The 13,827-nt window shown below is 39.5% G+C and overlaps 1 protein-coding gene across 2 annotated transcripts in view; it reads left to right on the top strand.

Annotated features, from left to right (window-relative positions):
* Positions 1-13,827, top strand: part of LOC146577685 (protein NLRC3-like) — a 98,052-nt gene that overhangs the window by 54,532 nt on the left and 29,693 nt on the right. The gene's annotated exons all lie outside the window — the stretch shown is intronic.

The raw sequence follows: 13,827 nt of genomic DNA, 5'->3' as shown, positions 1-13,827 counted from the left end.
TAGTGAGGCAAACTGATCAGCTGTCTTATTGTGTCTGTTGAGTGTTTGGTTTTGTGAACGGCCTCTTTAATGCACGAGGGTGTGACCATCCACATCCTTGTATCTGTCCACTGTCAGCCATTCATTTTGTGCAAATCTGGCCAAGTCTTCCAAGTGTGCGTGTTTTTTTTCCTTCTGACCAGATGCAGCTTTCTGCAACATCACTTTAATGTCCTTATACTGATCACCACACTGTGTATGTGCACTAAAACAGCAATCATTTCACTGCTCCTTTGTAGTGACAGGTTACAAAACGTCATTAGATGCTGCATGGCTGTACAAGATAGACTTTGGTTAGCAACAACTCTCTGAGGCCTTTACTGTGAAACAGAACGCTGTCTTATCCGGCTAACTTCAAGGTTTAATGTGGGATTTTTTTGTAATCCAAGACATAATGCCAGGTCAACTCATGCTTTGAACCTAATCTGCTCCAGAGCAAATCATGTTCCAAATGAGAGATCACCAGGTACAAAATCACAACCTACTAACCAGTAAGACCGAAAAAGAACAAAATAAATAAAATCCCCGATCCTGGAAGGTCCCTCAGACCGCTGTGTGCAGAGAGTAGGAGTGTAAAATCTTTCAGCAGAGTCTGACGTCTTTGTCTTTCCATGATGAGCAACAATAATGAACATAGATTCTCTACAACAACTTTATTGTTTTGGAAGTATTAATATATGATCCCAAAACTTCTACATTTAACCTTTTAATCAGACCAGCAAAAATCTAGTATTGAATCTTAGCACAGTCATAAAAAACTATTTGCTAAAAGCATTTTTGCAGCTGAATATTTTAAATTACAGTTAGGATCACTGGTTGGCTGTTTCACCTGTAAGACTTTAAAATAACATGCTAAGGTTTAATAGGTTATAAGGAATATACTCTGAGCCCTGAGCAGTGTTGTGCTAATGAGAGACATTTTGTGTGTGCAGTGAACCAGTAAGTTTTGTATTTCATAATTTATTGAGTTTCTATTATCCTTTCTGACCTGCGTTAATGAAGCAGCCATTAGAGCACCATGTCCGCTAGAATAGTTCTGTAGTTTGATGCTTGAGTCGTTGCAGACTTGTTGAAACTCCCTCACCCGTCAAAGCAGCGTCTTTGTTATTCGAGTCCAGCAGATGGCAGTGTTTCACTGTCTGACGGCTGTCTGAAGCTTCAGCTGGATTATCCGTTTGCTATGTTTGCCATGTTACAGTGGGGAGGAAAAACTCCTTTTTAACAGGAATATCTAGACATGAGTGATTACTGCAGTGGGGCACTATCTGTGCTATCTATAAGAAATGTTAGCAACAATAAAACTCTGAGGATCAGGGCTCCATTTCACTCCAGTGTTCAGTGGCATTTTAAAAGAGTGAATACCGACGCTGAATGTCTTTGTAAAGCAAAAGCACTTTGTTAGCCTTTACAGAGCAAAGCTATGGATCAATGTGCAGTGAAGAAAAATCGAGGTGGCCAGTCTGTCCTTTCCTAACCAATCACAGAGCTCCTTACATAGCACCATGTGGCTAATTTGTGTTTTACTGATATTGCTGGGCTGCTGTCAATCATTTTGTCTTTATATTACAACAGAGCATTGACCTTTAACCTGTTTAATTCATACTGAGTATTTAAAAAAAATGTATTGTCATAATAAATTCTGCCTCACTGAAACACCATTTTGCATTAGCCTCTATCACCTGACTTGTCACTGATGATATCACTGCATGAGCAGGCGAGCGGTAGCGGCGGGGGGGTGTAGGTGAAGCTCGTGAAGAACAAAATTCTGTACGAGCGGACGCAGTGAGTCCAATAACCAGGGGTAACTGGAAATAAGGTGTTGTAGGTTGGCTTCCACAGTGTAAAGAGACACTTCTCCCTCATGCTCTAACAGCTGGTAAATCAATTTAGAAGCAGAGTCGATAACGGCCTCCTGAAGCTCCCTAGGTGGGGTGACTGCCGCTGGATCCATATCTGGCTGGTCCGTACTGTCACGGCGGGTGAGGAGAGCCGTGTGAAAATAATAAATGAGGATCCAATCGCAGGCAGTAGTGGAGAAGTGAAGGTGGTTTATTGAACACAAAAATAAATATGGACAAACAGCAAATGGAGCACGAACTAAACTAGACTGGAAACAACTAAACTACAGAGCACAAACACACGGGTGAGACATGGTGGACACACAGACGGACCAGCAACTACAATGACAGAGGACACGACTTAAATACACAGAGAAACACAGGGGAATTACACACAGGTGGTGGACACAGCTGGGAATAATCACCAAGACGAGACAGAGGTCAAACTGAACACACTCACATGAGACACAGACCTTCACAATAAAACAGGAACAAGAAACCATCACACTAAGACGCAGACTCGACATAGAGAGAGAGACAGAAAATGACACATGGAACTAAACTAAACCTGCAAAAACATGACAACTCAAAATACTGGGTCAAACTGACCCAGAACCGTGACAGACTTTCTATAATGTTTTGCTTGAGCATGTCCTGCTTTTCTGTAATGTTATTTCTACAGTTTTAGCAGTTCTTCTCGAGGGAAAGAGAAAGATGTAAAAATCTTATACGTTATATATGTTAAATAACATGTGTAGTGCTCACATGTAATGCAGATGTTAGCTTTGATCTAACCAATAAATCCTGATTGGATGTTGTTAGCGTTAGCACTTGTGTTTGCTTCCCTGCTGTACAACAGCATTACCAAAATACAACTGAAGAAACAAACTCAGTTATGAAAAGTTTGTGTTCAGTTTGCAGTCGCTGAAAATAATTACACCTTTGGGAATGACATGGAAATGCTCCCACACTAAAGATTGGGTTTTGTTTTGGGGATTTTCCATCTTAATTTATCTGTCTTATTTGGCTACATCTACGACACTGCTATGCTCTCTCTTGCCTATGTTTTCGTGGCTGCTGCTATCTGTATTTTAATATATATATATATGCAATGAAAATTCCCGTCTCGCCCCTCCCGGCAGTCTGTATACTTTAAGCTCGGGTAGTTTTTACACAGGATACGGGAGGATTATTGAGAAGAACCTAAGCAAACACGTGACAAGTTTTCAACAGGAATGAATGACAGTAAAAATGTTACCTCACAGATCGTTTTCATGCCATCAGTAATGAGCTGGTTTCAGCTGGACTGGACACACTCAAATGGCAAAGAAGGTTGTGTAGCCTTTGCAGAGAAGATGAAATGCATTCATGTAAATCAAAATGCATCTTTTAATTGAGGTAGAGGTTTGTCAGAGATATTATTCTCATAATGTACCTTTGTCCGCAGGTTGCAAAAACCTCTTGTGTACCTCTTTTCAACCACTGGGAGGCGCTACAGCTTCATTCCTTTCACACTAAGGCAGCGGTAGGGAACTCCAGGCCTCGAGGGCCGGTGTCCCTGCAGGTTTTAGACGTTCCCTACCCCTGCACTAAGGCCTTTGAAATCTTCATTAACACTGAGCTTGAAATTTCTATCAGTCGAATGCAAAGGAGTCCTGTGGTTGTAGGACAGAGGTAGGGAACGTTAATCTGCCATCATTTAGATTATATGACAACAACCTTCAAATCTGAAGTCTCAGAAATCTGCTTCATGTACAAGTTCCTCCAATAATCAGGGCTAATATCACCAAATTGTACATAAACAGACTTTTACATGTTAAATATTTCTCAAATATGGGGAAAAAAACAATATAAAATACTATATTATTAACAAAATATCTTAAGATACAGCTACAAATTGCTTGAAACATTTGCAATGAAATATATAAAACAGCTTTATTGTCAGTGAGGACAAAGTTATAGTGATGCTGTGCTGGAGTGTTCAAAAGAAGACAGAGACATGAAGTATAAATATTGTATAATATTAAATATAAGAAAGAACAAAGTTATAAAAACATTAATAATTGAAATCTGCAACAATATTCACATAAAGTGTAAAATACAGAGTTAACTGTTTAATAGGTAAAGTTTAGGTCTTGCAGTCGAACAATGATCCCAAACACAGCAGCAAATCTACAGCAGAATAGCTGAAAAGCAAAGTGCAGACCTCAACCTGGGACATTCAGAGAGCTGTGCTTAAATAAATGCCCACAAAGCTCAAAGAACTGAAGCAACGTTGTAATGAAGAGTGGGCCAACATTCCTCCACAACAATATGAGAGACTGATAAAGTCAAGCAGAAAACAATTAGCTCACATTTGTGCTGCTAGAAGTGTTTCTAGTTATTCACAGGACTGTAGTTTGAATCTAAAGAAATGTGAAAGTGCACTGAAATTAACATAAAGTTATTGCAATTTTAAAAAAAAATCAAGAAATCTAAGAGGAAGAAACAATGTAAACCACACAATTGTTTTCCTTATATTCTCCACACGGCAATGCACATAACAGACATAAAATATTTGCATTTATCAATAGAAAATATACAATTTTTCCATAGTCATAGCCAGGCCCGATTACTGCCAAACCTGTGCTGAATCAATCACTTAAACAGGACCTGTCTGACAAAGTAGAGTAGACCAAAAGATCCTCAAAAACTACACATCATGGCGCAATCCAAGGAAATTCAGAAGCAAATAAGAAACAAAGTAATTGAGATCTCTCAGTCTGGAGATGCAACGTCAAGATGAACAGAATCCAGTTTCTGGGATCCTGAAGGAGAATGTCTGGCCATCTGTTCACGACCACAAGCTGAAGTGCACTTGATCCAAAGCACACCAACAAGTCCACCTCTAAGCAGCTTAAGTAAAACAAAATAAAGACTTTGGAATGGCTTAGCCAAAGTTCATACGTGAATCTGATTGAGGTGCTGTGACCTTGGAAAGGTGGTTCATACTCAAAAACCCTCCAGTGTGGCTGAATTACAACAATTTTGCAAAGATGAGTGGGCAGAAATTCTTCCAGCACCTCGTAAAGGACTCATTGCCAGTTATCCCAAACGCTTTATTGCAGATGTTTCTACTCAGGGTGGCCCAACCAGTTATTAGGTTTAGGGGGCAATCACTTTTTCCACACAGGGCCATAATAATGGCCGCCTTAATAATAAATGCCTTGATTTAGGAACTACTTTTAATGTTTACTTGTGCTATTTTGCAAAAAATAAAATCTCTGCAAAAACATCAAAACTGCTGACCATCTGACCTCAATATGAAATTATTAATCTTTTGACCAAAAACATTTAGATTTGTAAAAATAAAGAAACCATAGAGGAACAAACAATGTTGTTTGCTACGTTCTAACATGGCAATCTAAATAACAGTAATGCAAACATATATATTTATCAATAAAAACAGATCGCCTTTTCACTGTTACAAAAGTCAAGTACATCAATGTTTGTTCAGCTTTCATAAATGTAAGTTTGTAAGTACATAGTACATTTTTTGGTCCAACTTCTTTTAATACATGCAACACATTTCAGAACATTTGGGACAGAGACAACAAAAGACTGGAAATACTTCGTAAAAATCTGGTGAAACACTTTAAAGCCAGTGGGATTAAATGGGAAACATAAAATTTAATACTAGACAAAGACCGATTGAATCATGAAGCAAAGAATTAATAACTAAATCACAAGTAGAAAATGTTATGCAGATATTATTGGATAGATTTTGGTGTAGAAAAAAATGACAAGAAATGAAAAATGAAAGTTATCTGGTCTTTTTCTTTAAAGAGTAGCCTACTGCAGAGCAGCAACACTGACAAACACCATCATCACCAATACTGCAGCTAATACAATGATCCAGGAGGAAACTTGAAAAAGCAGGAAAAATGTGACACTGATCAAAATGAATACATCAATTATTGATCAAAGAGAAAATGCATACTAGCACAATGCATTGTTATTGCATCTCAGTTTCTCACCATCACTGATAATCTGACGTCTGCTGGACCTCAGGAATCGTCTCCATCACCTCTCTGTGAGGAGCAGAGAGCACTCGTGCTGCACATCCCACCTGTGTGCTGTGTTTACGTGAACCTGAGAGCACAGCTGTAGTGGTGACAGTGAATGTAGCGTTGGTGTTGGACACACTGACAGTGTTGTACTGTGAGAAGCTGAGGTGTTGTTGTGAGAGTGTTACAGTGGGAGCAGGTCGACCAGTGGCTGAACAGGAAACAACCCACTCTTCAGCAGAGTTTGACTCTCTGACATCAACAACAGGTTCATGCAGCTCTGTGAAGGATCAGAAGATATAAAATAAGGAGTATATTGTTAAAGATACATTGACTTCTAACACATGTAACGCATTAAGGTAAAATTTCTTACCATAAGGATGTGTTACACGATTTATAAACCCCAGTTTGTTAATTATTTGTTCATTATTCATAACTATATACTTAATTTTTTTAAAATTAAGTGTTTTTGGTCAAATGGAATTTCTTTTTGGGTAATTTTAGCCCCTTTTAGCCCTCTGCCAAAATGTTTTAACCTTTCTGTCTCTAACAGTAAAACATCGTTCCTTTATCTTCTGTGTCTGGTGTGTTGGTCAGGATTAGCTAGCTTGGCAAAAAGTTCACATTAAACAAAGTGTGTTACTGTGAGGTGTGTGTTCGTACTATGAGTCACAGCTCGAGTTTTCTTGCGGGTGAAGGTTTTTCACCTCGCTGTCATTCTTGCATAAAAGTGTTTGACCCCTTCAGGAAAAAAAACGAAATTTGGGATTATTTTTTGTTTTGTTCATTGTGTGTATTTGTTTCTACTTTTTACTTTTTCTTTTACTGTGTACAGCACTTTGGTCAACCTGTGTTGTTTTTAGACATGGTTATTGATTGATTGATTGATTGATTGATTGATATGTCTTTGATTAAAATACAGCCTACTCCACATCCTCCAAGTTACAGAGAAGAGGAACCATCTGGGGTGAACTTGTGCACTTGGTATTGGCTGTCATGGTCCCTGTGCCTCTCCGGCTCGCTCATGTTGGCCACAGGTTTGTTTTGTTTTCTCTCCTGCTTCCCTGGGTGGAGCTCATTGTGGGCTCTCACCCTTGGCCCACGTATCTGCGGTGATTTCTACACCTGTTGCTGATCAGGCGGCGTCCCCCTTGCCTATTTAACGCTGCGGCACGGAGTATTCGGCACTGGAACGTTGAACCTCCCATGTTCGTGCTCTCAGCTCTCCTAAGACAAACTCTCTCAGTGTTGTGTGGCATATTGATCTAATTGGACTCTTTGTGTTTAGATCTCCCCGGAACTGGTGGCGGACCCTGACCTGTGATCCCTGTGTGTGTCAACATAAGTGGAAATTGGAGCGAGAGTGGCTGTGGAGAAGCGAGTGTGCGTAAGAAGAGGAGTGGCGGAGTTTGGGCCGAGTGGGGAGCGAGTGTGGATTCCTTCCCCTGGAGCCCTGAAGCCCTGCCCCATGCACTGTATATACACATCACTGTGGTTTCCCTTCTGTGTTAATAAATTATCAACCCTTTGCTTGCCAGAACGCTGCCTGCGTCTGAATCCATCTGTTAGCCCTGACATTGGATACCTGGAAATCAGTGAAGGGACCATTAATGCTTCAACTTGTACACAGGTTTGAGAGCAACCACCCAAAAGCTTCTGCTAATAAACACTAGTCTGTGTTTGTGATGCAAATGTTTCTGGCTGTGTTCACAAACATTTAGTAAGGTGAGTGAGGAATATTAATACTTATTATTAGATCATTAGCAGACTGTAGAACTTGACTGCACGCCAAGGTGGCAGTTCAGCCATTTGATTCATGTTGCAGCAGCTCATGAGTGAATGAACATTGTGCAATAAAAGTACTTCTAGAAGTACATTTTTGCAAAAACGGACATTGTGGAGGAATGTAGGGAAGACACGAGGGAGCCCAATATTTTACTCAAACGTTAATCGCTGCATCACACAACTGAACATTCAAAGCGCCAAAACCTAACCCTCTCACTTCCCGTTACACTGGGTACGAGTGGAGCTACCTGGTGGTATGTACTTACATTTATTTAAATTTACTTGAGTAGGGTAGAGTCATGCTAATGACCTAATAATTTTATTCAGGTGTGTTGCAGCAGAGATACATTTAAAAGCTTCAGGACGCTGGCTCTCAAGGCCTGGACACCCCTGCTTTACACAAAGATGGGTTAAATCACAGTGCAAAGAATGAATGAATAAATGAAATATAAACAATAAATAATTATTAAATAGTCTTACACATCAATGTCATTGGTTGACTTTTGAAGTATTTGAATCCTTATTGGGTTCCCTGAGTGACAGAAGGATTAAAACACTTTAAAATCAGTACTGAAAATATGTGCAGACATTACTGGATAGATTTAGGGTTAGAATCAATAAATCACTATCATGTTAAACACTCTTAGAGTTCAAACCTTCGTAGAAACATAAGTCCAGTATTATGGAATGAAACCTAAAGGTGCATTTGAGGGTGCAAAACGTTTCGTCGGCATTGTTGTGTTTGTTTGGGAGAAAACGTACAAACACACAGTGCAGCACTTCAGAGTTACACTGCTAGCGATCGAAGATTTATGTAAATTCGACAAGCTAAACGCATTCTGTACTGTACAGCAGGAGTCCCCAACCTTTTTGCACCACAGACCACTTTAATGTCAGACGATATTTTCAGGGAACGACCTTTAAGGTGTAAGATGGAAACCTAAGCTAGAATAACACCCAACTAAATCCTAACTAATAATGGCAACACAAGAACTAAGCATATATTCAATATAATATAAGACCTCCAAAAACACACAACTCAAAATACTGGGTCACAGATCCAGCCCCCGACACATAACGCATAATAAACAGACAACCTGACAATGAACAAAAGGAAAGTCACACAATATATACACAAAGGGATGATAAGGGAAATGGAAACACATGGGGACATAGCAGGGACAAATTAGATGTGATGAGACAGGAGAAAGCAAAACTGAACACACTGAACACAGGACACGAGACTTTCCAAATAAAACAGGATACAAACTAAGAGACACGGCTCGACACACATGGACCGGGGGCGAAACAGACATGGGAACACTGAGTGAATCACAAGGAGGGGAAACATCAATAAAACACAATGATGTGACTATGGTGACTATGGAGGAAGACCAAATACAGACGGGAAATTATTTTTGATAAAAGTAATATTAATTTGACTAATGGACAGGCAGTGATAAACAGCAAACAAGCTGCTTAGCTTTACAGTCTTTGTTTTATCATCTGCAACTCCTGCAGTGTGAAACAGTCTTGGTATGTCAAACATAAAAACATTTTAGATACCGCTTCATCAGGTTACATATATATACCGTATTTCTTCATCAGAGAATCTATAATGTATTAAACTAAAAGTGTACACCTGGTTTAAAGAGTATTAACTAAATAAGAACGTGACAACTTTCATTCATTAATGTAGCAGAGACAGAGTCTGACTAAAGGGACATCACAGTGAGACCTGTTTGATCTGCAGACACAGTCTCTCTCTACTAAGAGTGTGTTTGACTTTAACTTTCACACAAAATGATTCAACTCCTCTAAACCCTCCAACAAACATTTACAAATGCTTAGAAACATTTTGTGTTTCTAATTACTAATGTTCCCCAGCCCCAGCATTCCCACAAATCTGTCTGTTTCCTTTTTTAAGTTTCACTGTCTGTCTTCTAAACTTCGCTGATGCAGCTGGTCGTCTTTGTGTGAATCTGCGTGTGAAGGTAATCGAATCAGTATGTATTTTTTTCTGATAATATCAGCTGTGTGCAGCTTCGCTCCAGCACAAACCATAGCATTGTTCATGATGACAGATATGAACGAGGTTGACTTGTAACACCGCAGTTATGTGAGCCGTCATTTGTAAGCCTCTTAAACTTTCTTACACTTTTACACAAAGTTTTATGGTAGTGCTTCTTCTTCTTTGGGGATTTTTGTTCAACAGACTGAAAAAAGCTGTAATATATTTTTGAAATATATTTAAATTGGTATTTAAAGGACTATAGCATATTCTAATTAGATTTATGATACTGTGTTAAGACAGTAAAATTGTGCATGTGTGTGTTTGTGTGTCTGTCTGAATTTTGCTGGTACTGCACTGATTGATGATTGTTGATGATCCACCTGACTAGTATAAATTAGAGTTTTATATAACAGAACAAATTTGATATCTGTAAAAATATTTTTTAAATTCTTGCTTACTAGCTGACACTAAAGTTTTAACTGATTTCTCTTCTGGGACACCCACACTGTGTGCAGTTTCATCTCAGCCCACTGTGTGATTGCACATTAAAGGACATTTCTCCCCAAATTCAATAAGCTCAGTGGATTATCATAACAGCGTATCAACAATTCATTTAAGAAATCCTTCTTAGTTATTGTCATGAAAATCTCAGTGGATTCTTGACTTTGCTCGTCTACTCTACAGCCTGGATAGTTTCATTTCAAACTGCTGCCGTGTTTCTGCCAAATTAAAAAACAGTTCTACTCAAATTCAACAAGGTTCAGTTAATAAACAATGATTAACAAAAGATTTTGTTCATATTTCATTATATAATTCTGATCCATCAAAAATATTCCTTCTTAGAATAATCCTTTCTCTTATTGAAGATCGATTTATTTTTCTCATTTTGGTCATTCCTATTAACTCAGCCATTTCCTTAATCAATCCCACACCACCGCCCCCAAAACCATGGGAACACAGAGCAAGGAAAGCACAAAGTACACAAGAAGACGGGGACAATAAATACACACTGGATAATGAGACGAGAGGCAACGGGTGAGAGACATGATGCAGGAGAAAGCTACAATAGTCACAGGAAGCAACAGTTAAAACAATAAAACAGGAAAACATGGAGAACAAGGCTTAAATTACATAGAGGAGAACAGACTGGACAGGGGAACATGAGATAGATAAATGCAGACGAGACTGAGACACTGATGGGAACAAATCATTAACCAAATGGGGGAAGTAAAACTCAAAGCTAAGTTCACAAGACATGAGACGATAAAAAAGAGGAAATGATACACAGAGACATACGCAGACATGTAGAAAACAGAAAGGAAAATATAAGTGAATGGGAAACATGACAGATGGGGAAATCAGACAATGACAGACAAACAGAGAGACAAGACAGACAAAGGGACATAACTGAAGTACAGAAAGGGATCACAAAAGCAGATATTTAGTGTTACAAAACCAAGAAGACAAACTACAATATGAAAACAGGGTACATGGGATATAGTAAATCCTAAAGCAAACTATTAACCATCCTTATATACAAAGAGCCAAACTAAAACACAAAAGACTCTCGAAAACAAAAAGGCATCACAAAACCCTGAGGAAAAAAACAGCGATCCTCCATCAGCTTCAGCTTATCCTTTTCAGGGTCGCGGGGGCGCTGGAGCCTATCCCAGCTGTCATAGGGCGAGAGGCGGGGTACACCCTGGACAGGTTGCCAGTCTGTCGCAGGGCCAACACACAGGGATAGACAACGATTCACACTCACATTCACTCACACATTCACACCTAGTGGCAATTTGGATTATCCAACTAAATATCCCCACAAGCTGCATGTCTTTGGACGGTGGGAGGAAGCTGGAGTACCCGGAGAGAACAGCGATCCTAACAAATAATATTGCAGTGGTTGGAGATGAAACTTTGCGGACATGTAGTAAATGGACTGATTCTTATATAGTGTTTTTCTACTCTCCTGGAGTTTTCAAAGTGCTCTATACAACAGGCCTCATTCACACAAGCACTTCTAAACACAAGTGCAAACTAATCATCAGAGGGTAACTTGGGGTTAGTATCTTGCCCAAGGATATTTGGCATGCAGGCTGGGGAAGCCAAGGTTCGAGCCACCAACCTTCCAATCAGCAGCTGATCTGCTCTACCACCTGAGCCACAGCCACCCACCCATCACAAGTGGGTGAGGCTGGTTCTGATATGGTGCTTTTCTACTCTGAGCATTCAAAGTGCTTCATACAAATGACTCATTCAAGGACTTTTCCTGTGCAGAAGTTTTCTCTATCTTGGGGTTAGTATCTCGTATCAAACAACCAACCTTCCAGTTACTTCGTGACCAGGGGCCTGTTCTTCGTACCTCGCTAAGTAAGTTAGCTGGATTTGATTGTTGACGATTTCGCGTGATCTTGGATCGTTCGGTTCCCCGAAGCTCATCCGGGACTTGCTGTCGTAGCAACAGAGCCGTAAGCGTAAACCTGCTCGGGAGCAGGTTTACTTTATGTAAACAGGATTAGATCACGGCCACGCAGGTATGTCCGCTTCATTTATACGAAAGCAACAGCGATATTTCACCACTGTTTCACCATAAATAAATAACATCAATGTAACTAAAGATAATGCAGCACTTGATCCTTTTATTGATGTCACACAGATACATACAGGTCATTTCTATGTGATTATTACAGATGTAATTCATATTTCAGAGTAGTAATTGTAAATTACTTCGTGTAATCAAGATGAGAGACCACGGCTATAAAAGCGAAGGTGGATTTGGGAAGCCTGTCGCAGCCATGTCCTGTCCGTATACGCGAGCCACCCATTGCGGAAGGTGCAAGATTGATAAGGAGAGTCCTCAGAATTCAGCGTATATTGCGGGATAGACAGGATCCTTTAGCTCAGTGCGGCAGTGTGCTCATTGAGAGATATCGATATTCCCGTGAGGATATTATTCACTTAACCAACTTGTTGACGAGGGGGTGCAGGACCACCACCTGTCTTTTTTTGCTCTGCCCTTTTCTTGGTTGCTGTTATAAACAAACAAACTGATTATTTCAGGGTCTCTTTCCAAGAGACTAAAAGCAATATAAGTGATAAATATTACCATTCTGTGGAATATTCTTATATTTCACTTTTACTTGTTCCCATGTTCTAGTGGGTCCTGTTGTGGCTCTAATGTCAAAGGGGATATAATATAACATATTATAATATAATATAATGTAATATAATATTGGATAATATAGTGTGATATGAAATTACTTACGAGTTTAATTTGTCAGCAACTTTCTGCCAGCCCTCGCTCCTTGCTTTTGCAGCCTTTGCAGTGTTCCCTTGCGTTCTGATTAAACTCTGATACTCCTGAAATCCCTCACTCAAGAGTTCTTGCTCTGCTGCCGAAAAATACCGAGCGCGCTCCTTCGACATTTTCGCCGACCAATCAGAGAGTTGCCGATCAATGTTTCTACTATCGATGCGTAGCCCCTGTTAAGCCACCCAGTGATCTCACATTACTTCATCCAGCTGTACTAATCGTCAACAGCAGGTGTGTTCGGAGAACCGGATTAGCGAGCTCACGGTTAGCGCGATGATTTGGTCTTGGATGTAGTAAGTGACGTACGAAGAACGGGCCCCTGCTCTAACTCCTGAGCTACAGACAGAAGAGGAGTTTGTTAAGAATTTTATGACAACTGTCAAAGTTTTTTTTCTATTGTTTATTAAATTGATCTAATTAAATTTGAGTAGAACGCTCCTTTTATTTCTCTGAAACCTTGCAGCTTTTGGTGGTTAAACTGCAAATATATAGAGAAGGTAACCCAGAGGAAGAATGCACAGAGACTTTAAGGTCAGCTATCAAGAATCATTTTTACGCATTTTGATGCAATGTTATGATATTTGATGTTGAAATTGATTAGAAACGACTAATTTCATTTCTACAGAATTATGCAGTGTGGGTGTCCAAGAAGATGAATTCAGAATTTCATGTCAACTATCATATATGATTGAATACAGAACCTTCATACACCTACCTGAAACCATTTAAATGACATTATTGAGTTCTTTCAAAGTTTCTCCGTTTGAACAGAGTTGTTCTTTAATTTCTCGT

Source organism: Mchenga conophoros, linkage group LG3 (genome assembly GCF_057382185.1).
Source record: "Mchenga conophoros isolate Kocher_MC1m ecotype Shallow Benthic linkage group LG3, M_conophoros_male_GT1.1, whole genome shotgun sequence".
NCBI lineage: Eukaryota > Metazoa > Chordata > Actinopteri > Cichliformes > Cichlidae > Mchenga > Mchenga conophoros.
The sequence above is the reverse complement of the archived record's forward strand: the minus strand, read 5'-3'. Positions and strand labels throughout refer to the sequence as shown.